The sequence below is a fragment of the Oratosquilla oratoria genome, chromosome 41 (assembly GCF_046742065.1).
Source record: "Oratosquilla oratoria isolate Oo_2021 chromosome 41, ASM4674206v1, whole genome shotgun sequence".
Classification (NCBI taxonomy): Eukaryota; Metazoa; Arthropoda; class Malacostraca; order Stomatopoda; family Squillidae; genus Oratosquilla; species Oratosquilla oratoria.
Genome location: NC_134817.1, coordinates 42,973,211 through 42,991,401, shown reverse-complemented (window position 1 = coordinate 42,991,401; position 18,191 = coordinate 42,973,211).

The following is an 18,191-nucleotide window of genomic DNA, read 5'->3' as shown; positions in this document are numbered from 1 at the left end:
GAGGAGGTGAGGAGGAGAACAGGGGTGGAAAAGGAGCTGGGAGATAGGGTTGATGAAAGAATATTAGGATGGTTTGGACACATGGAAAGAATGAGTGAAGAAAGACTAGTAAAAGAGGTGTGGAAGGCAGATGTGGAGGGAGTAAACATGAGGGGACGTCCTAGGATGAGGTGGATAGATGGGGTGAAGGGGGCTTTGGGGAAGAGGGGAATGTCTGTTGAGGAAGGACGGGAGAGGACAGAAGACAGGGGTGAATGGAGAATGGTTGTATATGGATGATGTTGTGATTGCATGAGGTGGAATGGGCGGGTGGATGGGGGTTGAGGTAGTATGTGTGAGCAAAATTTGACGCAGCCCGAAGGAATTTCTCCCCGTCCTCTCATTTTATGCAATGGGGGGACGGAGAGGGGGGGGGTCGCCGATTTAATGAAGCGGCCTTGCTGTGGATGTGCTGTGTCTTGCGACACTGCTTCTGACCCAGGGCAGTGGACAAGGTGCAGGGATGACCCGTCATTCAGGAGGTGCTAAGATAAGAGGGAGGGTGGAGGGGTGTGGAGTGTATTCAGGGAGGGAATGGGTGGGAATGATTTTATGCCTTTTTCTTTTTGGCTACCCCCCTTGTAAGGGGGAAAAAGCCTTGGTATATGTATGTATATATATATATATATATATATATATATATATATACATATTTATATATCTATACACATATATATATATATATTTATACATATATACATATATATATACATATACACAGACACACACACACACACACACACACACACATATATATATATATATTTGTGTGTGTGTGTATATTTATATATGTATATACATATTAGTGAATTTAGGGAGCAGTTTTTCATCGAGACATTTTCTATTAAGTATCACAGCAAATTCAGCGTTCGTGATCTTTTTATTAACACTTTCAATTCTTCTAATTATTCTCTTCTTAGAACTTGGTAGATGATAAATAATAACTCCGATCGAGTCCATAGTGAAAATGAAAACAATAACATTACGACGTTTGGCCTATACCTTAGGCATCATCTGGTAAATTTCATTTCTAAAGATACATACATATACCAAGGCTTTTCCCCCCTTCCAAGGGAGGTAGCCAAAAAGGGAAAGGCATAAAAACACTCCCACCCATTTCATCCCTAAATACACTCCACACCCCTCCCACCCTTCCTCTCATCTGAGCACCTCCTGGATGACGGGTCATCCCTGCACCCTGCCCACCGCCCTGGGTCAGAAGCAGTGTCGCAAGACACAGTACATCCACAGCAAGGCCGCTTCATTTAATCGGCGACCCCCCCTCTCCGTCCCCCTTTGCATATAAGGCGAGGACGGGGAGAAATCCCTTCGGGCTGCGTCAAAATTTACTAACACATACTACCCCACCCCCCACCCATTCCTCCTCATGCAATCACAACATCATCCATATACAACCATTCTCCACTCACCTCTGTCTTCCGTCCTCTCCCTTCCTTCCTCAACAGACATTCCCCTCTTCCCCAAAGCCCCCTTCACCCCATCCATCCACCTCATCCTAGGACGTCCCCTCATGTTCACTCCCTCCACATCTGCCTTCCATACCTCTTTTACTAGTCTTTCTTCACTCATTCTTTCCATGTGTCCAAACCATCCTAATATTCTTTCATCAACCCTATCTCCCAAATCCTTTTTCACCCCTGTTCTCCACCTCACCTCCTCATTTCTCACTCTATCCAGCCTAGTAACCCCCACCATACTTCTCAGACACCTCATCTCAAACACATTCAAACTCCTTCTCTCTTCTTCTCTTATGTTCCACGTTTCTGCCCCATACAGTGCTGTTGGCACAATCACTCCTTCATACAGTCTCCTCTTCGCATCCATTCCCAAATGTCTATTCCTCATTACACTCTTTAATCCACCAAGGCATTTACTCGCTTCTCTCAATCTACATTCTACCTCCACCTTCATTCCACCTTTTCCTGCTACACTTGCACCCAAGTATCTAAAACTATCCACTTCCTCCAGTCGCTCTCCCTTAATGTTCACTTCCAGTCTACTGCCACTTTCACCCCTTGTACATCTCATCACCTTACTTTTACCCACATTTATCTTCAGCTTTCTTCTATCACATACTCTCCCAAACTCTGTCACCAGCTTCCTCAATCCCTCCTCTGATCCTGCCACAAGCGCAGTGTCGTCCGCAAACAACAGCTGGCTCACCTCCCACTTTTCTCCATTTTCTTTAACCATCTCAAATTCCTGACTCACTACCCTAGCATTCACCTCTCGCACCACCCCATCCATGTATAAGTTGAACAGCCAGGGTGACATAACGCATCCTTGACGAAGTCCCACCTTTACTTCAAACCACTCACTCTCTCCATTTCTAATCCTAACACATGCTCTACTACTCTCATAGAAACTCTTAACAGCTCCCAAAAGCTTTACTCCTATCCCATAAATCTGCATAACCTCCCACAGTGCCTTTCTGTCTACCCTATCATAAGCCTTTTCCAGATTCATAAAAGCCCAAAAAACATCCTTCCCCTTTCCTATAGCTTTCTCACATATCTGTCTTACCACAAAGATCTGATCTACACAACCTCTACCCGTCCTAAATCCACACTGTTCCTCACCAATTACTCCTTCTGTTCCTCTCCTAATCCTCTCAATTAAGATCCTCCCATAAGCCTTCCCTACTACACTCAACAGGCTAATCCCTCTGAAATTACTACATTCACACTTGTCCCCTTTTCCCTTGTAAAGAGGAACTATACAGGCACTACTCCAGTCCTCCGGTACTCTACCCTCTCTCCAGCAAACATTAAATAACCTCACCAACCAGTCCACCATCACTGAACTTCCCTTTTTCAGACATTCTGCATGACATCCATCCAGACCAGGTGCCTTACCTGCTTTCATCATCTTTACAACTGCCTTCACCTCATCCATCCTTATTTCTCCTCCATTCTCCTCACTCATCACTCTCATTTTCTTCGCATTTCCCACTGCAGCTATCTTTCCTTCCCTATCCTCCTTCACATTCAGCAACTCCCTAAAATATTCTGCCCATCTTCCCCTCACTGCCCTCTCTTCCATTATCAACTCTCCATCTGTACCTTTTACCTTTTCTTCCCTACTTGATTCGCCTCCTCTTCCTCTCTTAATTTCTTTCCAAAACATCTTTTTATTACTTTCAAAATTTTCTGTCATACTCCTACCCCATTTCACATCTGCTCTCCTCTTTGCCTCCTTTACCTTTTGCTTTACTTCTCTTTTCTTTTCTTTGTACGTCTCATATGACTCCCCTGTCCTCTTTTGTAACCAATCTGTGAATGCTCGCTTCTTCTCTTCTACAACCTTCTTTGTTTCCTCATCCCACCATTCACTACCCTTTCTTCTATTTCCCCCTGTCCTTCTTGTTCCACACACCATCCTTGCACACTTTAAGACTCCCTCCTTAAACCATCCCCATTCCTCCTCCACACCCATCTCTGCTCTATCCTTTACTCTCTCCCACTCCTCCTTCAGCTTCTTTTCGTACTCCTTCTCCTTTTCCTTTTCATTCAAGGAGTTTACTCTAAGAACCTCCCTACCTTTTGTCCCTTTCCTCCTTCTCCATCTATCCTCCACTCTCAACTTACCTTCCACCAAAAAATGATCTGATATTCCCCCACCCTCTCCCCTTAGCACATGTACATCCTTAACTCTTCCTATCATAATCCTATTTACCACTACATAATCCATTAGCGCTCTATCTACCACCCTTCCCTCCACCACCCTCTCCCATGTGTACTTATGCTTGACTTTCTTCCGAAACACTGTATTTGCTATCATCAACTCTCTTTCTAGACACATTTCCACCATCAACTCTCCACTACGATTCTTTCCTGGAACTCCACACTTCCCAACCACTCCATCGATTGGACCATTTCCCACCATTTCGCATCAGGTCTAAAGATACATACATGCTTATAAATACAAAAGTTACAAACGATGGAATACTAGGAGAGATGGTGGTTCATGAGCGTTACAGGACTTTTCATCTTCGAGGCGTGACGCGGGGTGCCCCGAAAATATTTGGCATATCGTTTCTTATAAAAACTGCCTCCAGACATTTCAGTTTTCTTTTGTCGTTGGTCATTGAAATTATGACTGTGTTTTTGTTTAGTTGGTCTCGTGATATGATAGTGTTATGGGCTTTTGTGGTGTGATTTTTGATAGCACCGTTTTGCATGTGAAATGTCAGCCATTGTGATAATGTTTGCGTTGTGTGGCCTATGTACTCTTCGTTGCAAACCACACCGTCTTTGTTAACATTGCATGAGTACTTGTAAACAACGTGGTTTTGTTTTAATTTGTTTTCTTTTACTTATACACGTTGTGTACAAATACTCATGCAATATTAACAAAGACGGTGTGGTTTGCAACGAAGAGTACATAGGCCACACAACGCAAACATTATCACAAAGGCTGACATTTCACATGCAAAACGGTGCTATCAAAAATAATATCACAAAAACACATAACACTATCATATCACGAGACCAACTAAACGAAAACACAGTCATAATTTCAAAGACCAACGATAAAAGAAAACTGAAATGTCTGGAGGCAGTTTTTATAAGAAACGATATGCCAAATATTAATATCCAGCAAAACATGTTCGGACATTTGGAACTTTTCGGGGCACAGCGTGTCACGCCTCGAAGATGAAAAGTCCTGTAATACTCATGAACCACCATCTCTCCTAGTATTCCATCGTTTGTAACTTTTGTATTTATAAGCATGTATGTATCATTTCCACTATGGACTCGATCGGAGATATCATTTATCATCTAGCAAGTTTTAAGAAGAGAATAATTAGAAGAATTAAAAGTGTTAAGAAAAAGATCACGAACACTGAGTATGCTGTGATATTTTATAGAATATATATATATATATATACAAATATATATATATATATTTTATATATATATATATTTATACGTATATACATATATATATATATATATATATATATATACATATATATATATATATATATATATATATATGTATACACACATATTGGAAACAGGCATGTTATAACACATTTGTAAATTTTCCCTTTAAACCCACTATTGGAGAAATAATATCGAAAATACAGGAAAGAATGTATATATCGACTACTATCTGTAGTCCTCTTCGGCAGAATGATTACAAGAAGTTAGAGTACAGGTATAAATGAGGTAGTGGGGGGTACAGATAAGTGGATGGGGAAAGTGGGGGGACTCAGGCTACATGCCCTTGATATGGTTAGGTCAAGGAAGGAAAGTTGGTGGTATTTTGTCCGACCGTGCTTGACATTAATTTATTGACTGCTATCCTCGTAATGCAATCTGGGGGCCACTGACCTTTTGAGGTATTGAAGTTAGGATAATGTTTTATTAAGGAAGATTCTACAATTTTCCTACGAAAGCTACAATGTGATTCAAAAATAATTGTTGTATTATCCCAATTCATTCTGTGGTCTTTTTGGCTGGCATGAAGGAACCCGGCGGAGTTGACTTGTCCATATTTAAAGGAACACAAAAACTCCATTAAATATGCACTTGTAAGAGAGACCGGTCTATAGTTAGTAGTCTTCCTTGTTTCCTCTTTTATATATTGGTACTATATTTGCTTTTTTTCAATCTCCTGAAACTTTTCCTTCTTTCAATGAACTGCTTATTAGACTATGTATTTTGTCTATTAGTTAATTTCTGCATTCTCTCAAAATCTAGTTTACCATTTCATATGGTCCATGCGATTTTCTGACATCGAGATTGCTCAAGTGATTCCATATTTTATTCCCTGTTACTTCTATCTCTTCCATAGGAGGGACTTTCTCCTCCCACTCGATATCTCTAAGTTGTATGTTCTCCCTCGTAAACAGGGATTTAAAATGCTTGTTCATAATTTCTGCCATTTCTATTTCCTCTGTGTATTCAATCCATCCCTATCGTAGTTTCTTTAATTCTTGTTTGTTTTTCAGTTTGTTGTTAAAAATCTGTAAAATAGTTTTGGTTATTTTTTTTTATGATATGTTTTTCTATTTTCTTCTCTGCATACTTGTACATATTCATTTCTATAACTAGTGTATATTTTCCATTTTTCAGGTCTTTTTTATTTTATTTTATCCAACTCCGTACATCTTTTGTTGTACCAACACTTTACATATCCTTTTTCTTGTTTTTGTCTTGGAACATACAGTACTTTTCCACTCCCTTATAACTTTCTTTTTCAGAATATTACATTTCTCTTCTACTGTTGTTTCCTTCTTGTGTATCCTTTCCCAATCTGATTTTTTAAATAATTCTCTTATTTGATAAAATTTTATTTTTCCATACCTCAATCTTCCCTTTCCATATTGTTTTTTTTTTTTTACTCAATTAGTTCCAGTTTAACCAATATGTGGTCACTTTTACTTATTGGTATCATATATTAAATTCTATCTACTATTTCAGGTTCTGATGTGATTTTTAGGTCCAGTCTCGATGGTTCTTCCCCATTTCTATAACTAGTATTCTCTTGTATCCATTGCGTCATTGCATGTTCTATAATCATATCAAGTAGTACATTTCCCCATAGGTCGTCTCCACCCTTCACTGTCATCTCTTCCCAGCAGACTTGTTTACAATTAAAGTCACCCATTATAACTATTCTTCCTCCATCTTTCATTATCTAATTTAGTGTTATCCTTGTATCTTCTAACATATTTTTGTGTTCTCTCTTTCCACAAAGCCGCTTTAGGAGGCACATAATTTAATACAATCTTCCTGCTTTTCTTGTCCCTGTCCTCCACTTCCATCATAATCATCTCTATTATTTCCCTATGTGACATTCCTCACATTTATATCCTTCTTAGTCAGGAACATTACTCCACCTCTTTCTTTTACCTCTCTGTTTCTAATCCAGTAATTATATGCACCATGTCCTACACTGTTGGGTAGTAGGTGGACCTTTCAATTTTGTCTCTACACTTCCCATTATGTCCGGTTCTTTTTCCTTTAGGTAACCATGCAGTTCGTTCAAGCCTGTTATTAAGCCATCTTTATTTGTGTAAGACATTTTTAATTTTCTGCTACTTCCATCATGTTTTCTGCTTCCTTTCTGTTTTTCTCTGCTATGAACCATTTCTTTACTTTCATATCCACTACTCTCTCTCTTTGTCTGACTCTGTTCTTTTCTCGTTTTTTCCTTAGCTTCTAGTCTTTTTGTTTTCTCATCCTCTCTCTCCTCTTTATTTATTTCTCTTTCTATCCATACCTGTTTATATTGATTACTGTTTGCTATTTTCCTGTTTTTGGTAAGATATTCTCTGCTGTCATTTCTGACCTGAATCTAACCATAATTGGTCTGGTGTTATCTGTATGGTTCTTCCGTAATCTATATATTTCTTCAATTTCGTTCCCTGTTTCTTGTTCATCCTCTTGAACTACTTCTAATATCTTGTTTACCTTTTCCTTCTCCTCTTTTACTCCTGTAGTCCTATTTGGATTATGCTTCACTTCCATCCCTAATATAATTATACATTTCTTTTTGTCCACTAAGTCTCTTACCATATTATCCTTCTCTCTCATCACTTTAATAACTGTGACCTTAGTTTGTTCTTTCATATGTTGTGTCACTATATCTCTAGATACAATTTTGTTGTTCTCTTGGACTTTTTCCAACCCTGTACTTCTTTTGCTATAGACTCTTTGTTTTCGTTATTAGTCCTCTTTAATTCCTTATTTTCATCTTTTACTTCCTTTAACTGTCTTTATAATTCTTTTATTTCTTTAGTTAGGTTTGGTTCTCCTTCTGTAGTTTTTTTTCTTCTAATTTACTAACTCTTTGCGTAATCCGTGTAAGTTGGCTGAACCTAACCTCCCAGTGTTCTATCATTTTCTCTAGTTTTTCCTCTAGATTTGCTAATCGGGGGAGGTTGGCACCCCCTCCCTCATTAAATCCATGGAAATTATTATCTTCACTTTCCATTGTTTTGTTCTTATCTATATTTCTAATTTTAGTGCCTTCATAGATATTTTCGACTTCACATGCGTCGTCAGCAGCCCTCTTGTTGACATTTCTTCTGACCTCCGGGGTAGCCCGTTCGTCTCCTTCCTCATTTTCTTCCATTACCTTCAGTAATCCCCCTTTCTCCTTTTTCTTCACCTTCCCACTACACCACGAGCTTTCCCCTTCCCTACTAATACAACAAATGTACTCCCTCGTCGTTGAGATCGACAAAACTTGAAGTTTTCCTGGAGTTCCAAACTTCGCTGTCACTTCGACTGGTGTGTGTGTGTGTGTGTGTGTGTGTGTGTGTGTGTGTGTGTGTGTGTGTGTGTGTGTGTGTGTGTGTGTGTGTGTGTGTGTGTGTGTGTGTGTGTGTGTGTGTGTGTGTGTGTGTGTGTGTGTGTGTGTGTGTGTGTGTTTGGGTGTGTGTGTGTGTTTGCTACTGTGTGTGTGTTTGCTACTGTGTGTGTGTGTGTGTGTGTGTGTGTGTGTGTGTGTGTGTGTGTGTGTGTGTGTGTATGTGTTCGTGTGTGTCTATGTGTGTGTTTTTGGGTACGTGTGTGTGTGTGTGTTTATGTGTGTGGTATGTAGTTGTGTGTGTGTGTGTGTGTGTGTGTGTGTGTGTGTGTGTGCGTGTGTGTGTGTGCGTGTGTGTGTGTGTGTGTGTGTGTGTGTGTGTGTGTGTGTGTGTGTGTGTGTGTGTGTGTGTGTGTGTGTGTGTGTGTGTGTGTGTGTGTGTGTGTGTGTGTGTGTGTGTGTGTGTGTGTGTGTGTGTGTGTGTGTGTGTGTCTGGTTGTGTGTATGTGTATTTGTGTGTGTTTTTGTGTGTGTCTTTGTGTATGTGTATGTGTTTTTTCTCGTGATTAAAATAAATGTCATATCCTGATTGATTTTCAGTTTATTATAGTATTGATTTGATTAATAAGAGTAGAGAAAATTGATGAAAAATGTAAATTTGAATTAAGGGCCATTGATCAAAAAGACCCTTGGTTTTGTTAACTATTGCAGAACATTACAAGTTGAATGAAGAGATACTAACAACGATGACACTATTGTTGAAGTTGTTATTGGCGTAAGGAGAGGATGGAACACTTGATAGTTGAGACGCTCTCTGAATACAAGAAGACAAAAGAAAGCAAAACTAAGGAGAATTCATGGACGGGTGTCCGCGATGATTTATTATGAAAAAGTTGCGTCGGTCTAGCGGCCGCGGAGAAGGGGGACAGGAAATGAAGATATGGAGGTTGAAATGTGGAAATGTGCTTGAAGCGAAGACAAGTATTTTCGTGTAACTGTGGGAAAAGGGATTAGAGAAAAGGATCTTAGGTTGATAATAATAGAGAATAGGAGGTCAATGGAAAAATCTCTTGGATAAAGAATAGTGACAACGATTAATGAAAAATAAAAGACATATGTTGGGAGGTAAAATAAATTGTGCTCTCCATTTATGGAGGGGAGAAACCACACGGAAGGAAAGGTTTGTAGGATAAGGAAAAGGAAAAGTAGGTTACAGGGACATTGTTAAGGATAATGTAAAAAGAATTATATTGTTTTAAGTGAAATATAAGGTAGAAAATAAACTTAATGATACGTACAACAAGTATTGCTGGTGAAGAGAAAGAGCATTTTGGGGAATAAAGAAGAGGAACAATTAGTAAGGAGTAGTCGGTACCGTAAAGATGAGAAAAAAAAAGGGGGGGGGGAGGGAAACAGGGGTGGCTATTTTTACTTCATAACTTTATTTGGGAGGAAAACATAAAAAGGAGAATATGGGGGGCAGAAGGAAGGTATACTACAAAAAATACAGCTTTATAACTGAAATAAAAATAAAAGCAAGAAAAAAAAGAAAGAGAGATGTGCTGGTTGGGATTTCAGTGGGTTAAGATGAACAGCAATGAATTACAGTATATTGCAATAAAGTACAATACATTAAAGCGTAACATTATGAATTACAGTAGAAAAAGATTCTAACAGAATCCTTTCAGGTTTATATCACCCTGGAATATAAAAAGATAAAGTGTACAAACAAGCAAATATACAAGCTAACGAAATAACCAGGTATTATAGTATGTTTACATCTTTATCTTGTTGAATATTACAATTTATAACTATATTATAATACCTTGTGGGAGAAAAAGTTCAAGAAAACATAGGAGATTAGCAGTAAGGAATAATGTGTCAAGGATATGTGGGAGTTCTTGAAAAAAAAAGGACGATGTCTTAAGTGGAATAATAAGAGAGAGAGGCGAGGAAAATGAAAGAGAAATGTGGCAATGGTGGAGTCGACTGATTCATCGCTGCTACAAGAAGATAGGGAGAGAGAGAGTGTTTCAGTGACGTCAGGAGGAGGAGAGGCAGGAGAATGAAGAGGGGGAGGAGGGGGAAGGGAAGAAGGAGGAGGAGGAAGGGAAGAGGAGAGAAGGAGAAGGGGATAAGGAGAGGAGGAAGAAGAAGAAGAGGAAGAGGAGGAGGAAGATGAGGAGCTGGAATAGGAGGAGAGGCAGGAGAATAAAGAGGAGGAGGAGGGGGAAGAGGAGAATGAGGAGGAGGAAGGGAGGAGAAGATAAGGAGAGGAGGAGGAAGAAGAAGAGGAAGAGGAGGAGGAAGATGAGGAGTAGGAATAGGAAGAGGAAGATAAATGGAAAGAGGAAGATAAAGAACATAAGAATAAAGGAGACTGCAAAAGACCATAAGGCCTACACTAGGCAGCTCCGTATCCATCACCACCTGTCATCCCCATCCATAAAGTTGTCTAATCGTTTTTTAAAACAACTGATAGTTTCAGCGCTTACTACATGGTTACTAAGTTTATTCCATTCATCGACCACCCTATTAGTAAACCAATTCTTGCCTATTTCCTTCTTAAATCTAAATTTGTCCAGTTTATACCCATTACTGCGAGTCCTGCCCTGTTGTTTTATTATGATGACCTTGTTTGCAACACCCTTGTTATAGCCTTTGATCCACTTGAACACTTGTATTAGATCACCCCGCAAGCCTCTCTTCGTAAGGCAAATTTCCGAGTCCTTGTATCATTTTGGTCATTCTTCTCTGTACTGATTCTAGTGAATTTATGTCCATTCTGTAGGACGGAGACCAAAACTGTACCGCATAGTCAAGGATGGGTCTAACTATCGCTAGATAGAGTTTAATAATTACCTCTGCACTTCTATTCGTTACCGTCCTAGCAATGAAGCCTAATGCTCTGTTAGTTTTATTTCTGGCGCTAATGCACTGCTGCCTGGTTTTAAGGTCCGGACTCACCAGAACTCCCGAGTCCCTCTCGCACTCAGATTTTTCTAAAAACGTGTTATCTAAGTTGTATCTATTTTCGGGGTTGTGTAGCCCTACGTTTCATACGCTACACTTAGAGGTATTGAAGTTCATTTGCCATTTCACCGAACATGTTCACAGTTTATAAGATCATCCTGCAGAATCTGGGCGTCGTCTCCTGACCTAATTAGGCGTCCTATTTTAGTGTCGTCCGCAAACTTACTAACATCACTATTTAACCCATCGTCTAAGTCGTTTATATACATAATGAACAACAAGGGACCCAAAACCGAGCCCTGGGGGACCCCGCTAGTAACATTGCCCCACCTAGATTTTATTCCATTTATGGTGACCCGCTGTTTTCTGTTACTAATCCAAGCTCTAATCCATTCTAACACTTTTCCTCCTATGCCATGGGCTTTGATTTTATTTAGTAGTCTCTGGTGTGGCACTTTGTCGAACGCTTTGCTAAAGTCAAGGTAAATAACATCGTAATTTTCATTATTATCTGACGCCTTATATACTTTAGTGTAAAAGGATAGAAGATTAGTCACACATGACTTACCCTTGGAGAAACCATGCTGTGAATCACATAAAGGGAGAAAGAGGAAGGGAAAGAGAAAGAGAAAGAGGAAGAGAAAGAGAAGGAGAAGGAGAAGGAGAAAGAGAAAGAGAAAGAGAAAGAGAAATAGGAATAGAAATAGAAATAGAAATAGAAATAGAAATAGAAATAGAAATAGAAATAGAAATAGAAATAGAAATAGAAATAGAAATAGAAATAGAAATAGAAATAGAAATAGAAAGAGAAAAAGAAAAAGAAATAGAAATAGAAATGAAAAGAGAAATAGAAAGAGAAAGGGAAAAAAAGAGAAAGAGAAAGAGAAAGAGAAAAAGAAAGAGAAAGAGAAAGAGAAAGAAAAAAGAGAAAGAGAGAGAGAAAGAGAGAGAGAAAGAGAAAGAGAAAGAGAGAGAGAAGGAGAAAGATAATGTGAAAAAAGAGGAAGGGGAAAAATAGGAAGAGGATGTGGAGGAGGAGGAATAGTAAGAATAATTAAGAGTGAGAGAATTTCTGGGGGGAAAATATTGATAGTATTGAAGTGAAGGAAGGGGACAAGGGGAGGAGGAGAAAAGAGAGGAGAGAAAGAACAAAACGTAATAATGTCATTCATGCAGAATAATTGGAAATCATAAAGAGAGCTTTGAAAAACATAAAGAGTAGGGGAAGAGAGAACAAGGAGAAAGAGAACTGTTATGGCAATGGGTTAAGTGAAATAAAATGAAAAATGAAAGTGAAGGAAAAACTGAAGCTAGTAATATAAATAAAAATAAAAAAGAAGAAAATCCAGAGAATAAAAATCATAAGAAAAATAGGGATTCAGTAGAAAGGAGAGAGAGAAAAAAAAGAGTTAAAGAGCGAAAAGGGGAAGAAAGAGAAAGAAAGAATCCGTAGAAGGTAAGATGTGAATCAAGAAACAAGGAGAAAAAAATAGCCAAAAAAGAAAATGTGTACAAAAGGAACATGAGAAGAATAAGGAATATGAAATGAATATTAAGAATAATAAGGATTAGAAAAAGGAGGAGGGGAAGGAGAGGATAGAGGAGACGATGAAAGAGGAGTTGAAAAAGGCCGAGTATTAATGTATTCGGTGGCACGGTCCTGTCTGTTCAAGATCACAGGTTTGGTTAGATATCGTATGGTCTCCTTCGCGAAGACTAGAAGACCTTAAGATGACCAGAAGACCTTCCCAAGGTCAAATGACCTTGAGGAAGTCAGAATCCTTTTTCCCCAGACAACAGAAGCCATCTAGGTACCAATTGGACTCCAGACTACACAAGAAATTGGACTTCCAAATGACTTATATGCCAAATAATATATCTTATACTCCTTTGGACTCTGATTTGGCCAGTATTAGAAGAAATAAGAACTACTTATGGCATCATCATGGAGAGCAGGATAATAGACGATTGTAGCCTCAACTATTCAGGAAGGGAGAACCCCCCTTTTCAGGTGAATATAAAATCAGTCCTAGCTAAACAGAGTAGAATTGATAAAGGGCATCAATAAGAAATGTCAGTAAGGAGACGTGTAAGAAGCTGAATGAAAATGTATGGCATTAGCCAGTTCTTAATCTGACAATCAATTAGTTGCAGCGGAATGATTAGTTAAAACATTATTTCACCCTATAAAATCGTCTGGAGTTAAGGGACACACAGGATTTTTATTTTTTATGACTGAGTCATTCAACTCAGGAGTTGATGGAATATTGATAAGGTGCACAACTGTAGACACTGAATCCTGGTTTATGAATACAATATCGTTTCCGCGTTTTCAGTATTTTTCCATTCATATATCCTTCTTATGATTAAAGTAAATACTTATAAATAATATTCTGCTACTTCATGAACAAGAAATGATATTTTTCTATTATTCTGATCGTTCATGAGTCAGTTTTTATTTTTCCTATATGTGTATGTATATCATTCCTTTAATATGTAGAGAGCGCTAAGGAATTTGTATAAAAACATCGGAGGTTATCAGGTAATATAAAATAAATGACACCAGCCCCTTCATATGAGTAAAATGTAAAGTGTGTCATCAGCTGCCATTCATAAGATTTATAAGAAATAAAACAGTAGAATACTACAAGAATCCCCTCCTCAGTATTTCACCAAAAGAAATCATAAGTTAATTTACATAAAGACTATTTTGAAAATTACTTTCCGCTACAAAGCATATCCATATGCATACATACATGCATTTATATATATATATATATATATATATATATATATATATATATATATATATATATATATATATATCATTAGTTCCATTTGTAAATGTGTATGTTTTCCTGCTTTATTTTTTATTATTTTTTCTATTAGTTCCATTTGTATATGAATGTGTATGTATATTGTACGAAGCTTTTGTGTGGCTATAACCTTTCCCTGTTTTCCAATTTCTGTATAAATATTATGTCCTATTTTCTCTTTCTTGTACTCTGAGGATGTCGTAATAGACGAAAACGTTTAGTATTCCAACTTTATTTTCCCTGTGGTTTCTGCAATATTATTTAGTCACGCGTTATTGTGATTATTTTGCATACATACATACATACATACATACATACATACATACATACATACATACATACATACATACATACATACATACATACATACATATATATATATGTATAATGTATATATGTATATATATACCCTATATATATATATATATATATATATATATATATATGTATATATATATATATATATATATATACCTTTATCGGGCAAGTGATCATATTTGATCACTAAATTAGGCTTGGAAAATGGCGCTCTCGGCCACCCCGGTCTTGGGTTGAACCAGGGAGATGGTGCCTAAGCCAATCAGGAAGCTTCAAGCTACTCGCGTGGGTATGACGCCGTCACCTCGGGCCAATGGTAGGAGGGTGAGAGCTACTTGAATATAAGCCTCGTCCGGGTCGCCACCAAGAGCCCTTCTACGCTGCATTTGTCCCCACCTTCTCGCCCCTACTTTCCAACATAATATCGGTAAGTTTATTACACTTTAGTATTATATAGTTGAAATGTTGCACTATAACGTGATATAGGTGACATTAATGTACGATGTGCACAATTAGGTAAAATTGATCGCCGAAAAATTTAGTGGTCATATCTGATCATACGCCCAGTAAGGGTAAAAACTGGAAAATTCTTAAGTGATCATATTTGAGCATATGTCCGGTGAACATATAAAAAGTTATGTGTAATTATATGTAACTTCTATGACACTTCAAAAACACCTTGGGGAATGTTTCTACATCATTCTACAAGCAATATTTGATCATTATATTATATTTTTACCAGTGCATAGTGAAATATAAGTGATATAATTATACATTTCTTGTGATTTTTTTTCTTTGGTCAGAATATAATTTCTATAGAGAACCTATGGCCAATTTTCAACTATTATTATTATTATTATTCAGTGTTCATGTGGAAACAATTCCTATTCTTTTCTAATTCATTCACTTTATTTCAGTTGCCGTGCCATTTCGTCTAGAAGAGGACCAGGACCCAGAAGGCGTTAGTTCCGACTGACCCGGACCTCAGTGAAGATGGCATCTTCAATGACGACGATTGTGAGGACCCCGATTACGTCCCCCGCGCAGCACGACCCCAACACCCCAGGGTCCAGCACCAACACCGAGCCCCCTGCGAAGAAGATTCGGACTGCCTCGGCATTCGACGTAAATCTTGACGAGAATGAGGAAGATAATGAAGAAGAAGAGGAGGAAGGGGATGCAGATTTGGAGGAAGAGGAAGAACAGCAACAGAAGGGCAAGAAAGAGAAGGGCAAGGAAGACAAGAGTGTGCTGGCGACAAGGTCAACAACGTGGAAGAAGGTTGACATACCTAACTCACCCATGTCCACCTACACCAACCGAACTCCCTTATTTGCTGAGCCACCCTACCATTTCTTTGCCCGCTTCTTCTCTTCTGATCTCATTTCCCACATTGTCTACCAAACCAACCTGTGTACCACACAGGAGGATGTTGCCACCACTTTCAAAACAGTTGAAAGTGAGATCCTTTTGTTTGTGGCCATGCTGCTCTATATGGGAGTGGCCAGTCTGCCGTCCTTGGATGACTACTGGGCCCTAACAACACGAGTCCCGCAAGTCGCGGAGTTGATGAAATCTAAGCGCTTCCGACTTCTACAGCGGACTGTACACTTCAACGAAAACTCTCAGATTCATGGCACGGTGGACCGGTTCTACAAGATCAGGCCCGTCTTCACCACCATCACCAAGGCCTTCCTTCAAGAGCCCCATACTCCCAAGCAATCTATTGATGAAGTGATGGTAGGATTCAAGGGAAGGAGTGCTGGGAATCTGAGGCAGTACGTGAAGAACAAGCCTCACAAGTGGGGATACAAGTTGTTCTCCAGGGCTTCAGAGGACGAGTTCATCCATGATATGATTTTTTACCAGGGTGAGTCGATACTGCGGGCACAAGGAGTCTCCCTCAGCCTCCTTCAGGAAACCCTCGGGGCAACAAATCAGCTTGTGACTGTACTTGCCAGCACAATGAAGACCACCGGGGAGACTGCTATATTCGCTGACAACTACTTCACGAATCTCGAGTTGATACGGTACCTAAAGGAGGAGAAGAACTGCAGGTACACAGGCATGGCCAATAACAATCGGATTGGTAACCCTCTTCCCAAGCCTGCCAAGGAGATGTCCGAGGTATCGTGTCCCCGAGGGACATATTCTTATGTGACCACAGATGACGACATCCTGGCTCTAAGATGGAAGGACACAAAGGTGGTATCTATGCTTTCCACAGACCTTGGGGTGGAGCCTGTTGGTTCCTGCACGCGGTACAGCAAGGTGTCAAAGAAGAATGAGGAAGTGCAGTGCTCCAATGTAATAAAGTATTACAATGCAAACATGGGGGGCATTGACAAAAGTGACCTGTTGGTCCAGCTGTACCGCACACCCATGAAATCAAAGAAGTGGTATATGCGTCTCTTTGCTTACTGCCTGGACCTCTGTGTGTGTAACGCGTGGCTCTCTTACAGGCATGACGTTGAGTCTCTTGGGGAGACAAAACCAATGCCACTGAAGAACTTTCGGCTGGAGCTGTTCCGCTTTGCCAGCAGCAGGAAGCCAAACATTCACCGTCGCCCCAGGTCATCAAATGAAAGCTCGTCACCTGAAGAGGGCCGCAGCAAAACTCCAGTCTTGCCAAAGCCCATGAAAGGCCACCGCAGTCACACCCCAGTTCCTTCTGTGAGGTTTGACAAGACCCTCTTCCATTACCCAGTCCTAGAGAATAGGCAGACCTGCAAGAACTGCAGTAATCAGGACAACATCATCCGCTCCAATTTCGTGTGCACGGTCTGCAAGGTCTACCTGTGCATCAACCAGACCAGGAACTGCTTTCTTGCATGCCATGAGCCTGTAGCCTAGGCTCATGGTATTTTTATATATATTTTGTACTTTTCATATAAAACTGCTGTTGTCATTCTATGTCCTTCTATGTATTTACGTCTTCGATATTGCAACATTATGGAGATTTTTATCCCTTATCAGGCAAGTGATCACATATGATCACTTCATTGATGGCGATTTGCAACTTCAATAAGCAAAAAAAAAATCAGTAGTAAAAATGCCTTAGATAGGTCTACTATCATGGTCTAGAGTTGAAATTTTGATTACTCAACTATTTCTGTATGTACCCGGTAAAGGTATATATATATGCCTTTGGCAAGCTCCGGACGAGAGTCTTTGGGATAGGGACATCCAAAAGGACACAAAACTCATGGTTTACAGAGCCGTTGTTATCCCAACGCTCCTTTATGCGTCTGAGACCTGGTCTCCTTACCATCATCACCTGAAAATACTTGAAAATTTCTACTAACGCTGTCTTCGGAAGATCCTTCATATCAGCTGAGAAGACAGAAGGACCAACTTAAGCGTACTGCAAGAAGCAAAAACTACCAGTATTGAAGCCTGTATCACCAAGAAACAACTCAGGTGGAGTGGCCACGTAGTGAGAATGTCTGACGATCGCCTTCCCAAGCAGATCTTCTTTTCCCAACTCACGGATGGCAAGCGTAAAAGGGGAGCCCAGAAGAAGCGTTTTAAGGACGTTCTCAAAGCAAATCTAAAAAAATGTAACATAGACTTCAACAGATGGGAGGAAACAGCAAGAAATAAACCCCTCTGGAGAAGCACCATCAGAGAAGGAACAGCGACCTTTGAGTCAAAAAGGTCTCCACAGCTGGAAGAAAAAATAAAACGATGGAAAGACCGACAACAACAGCCACGGCCAGCACTTTTTCCCGGAACTGTATGTCCGCACTGCGACCGACT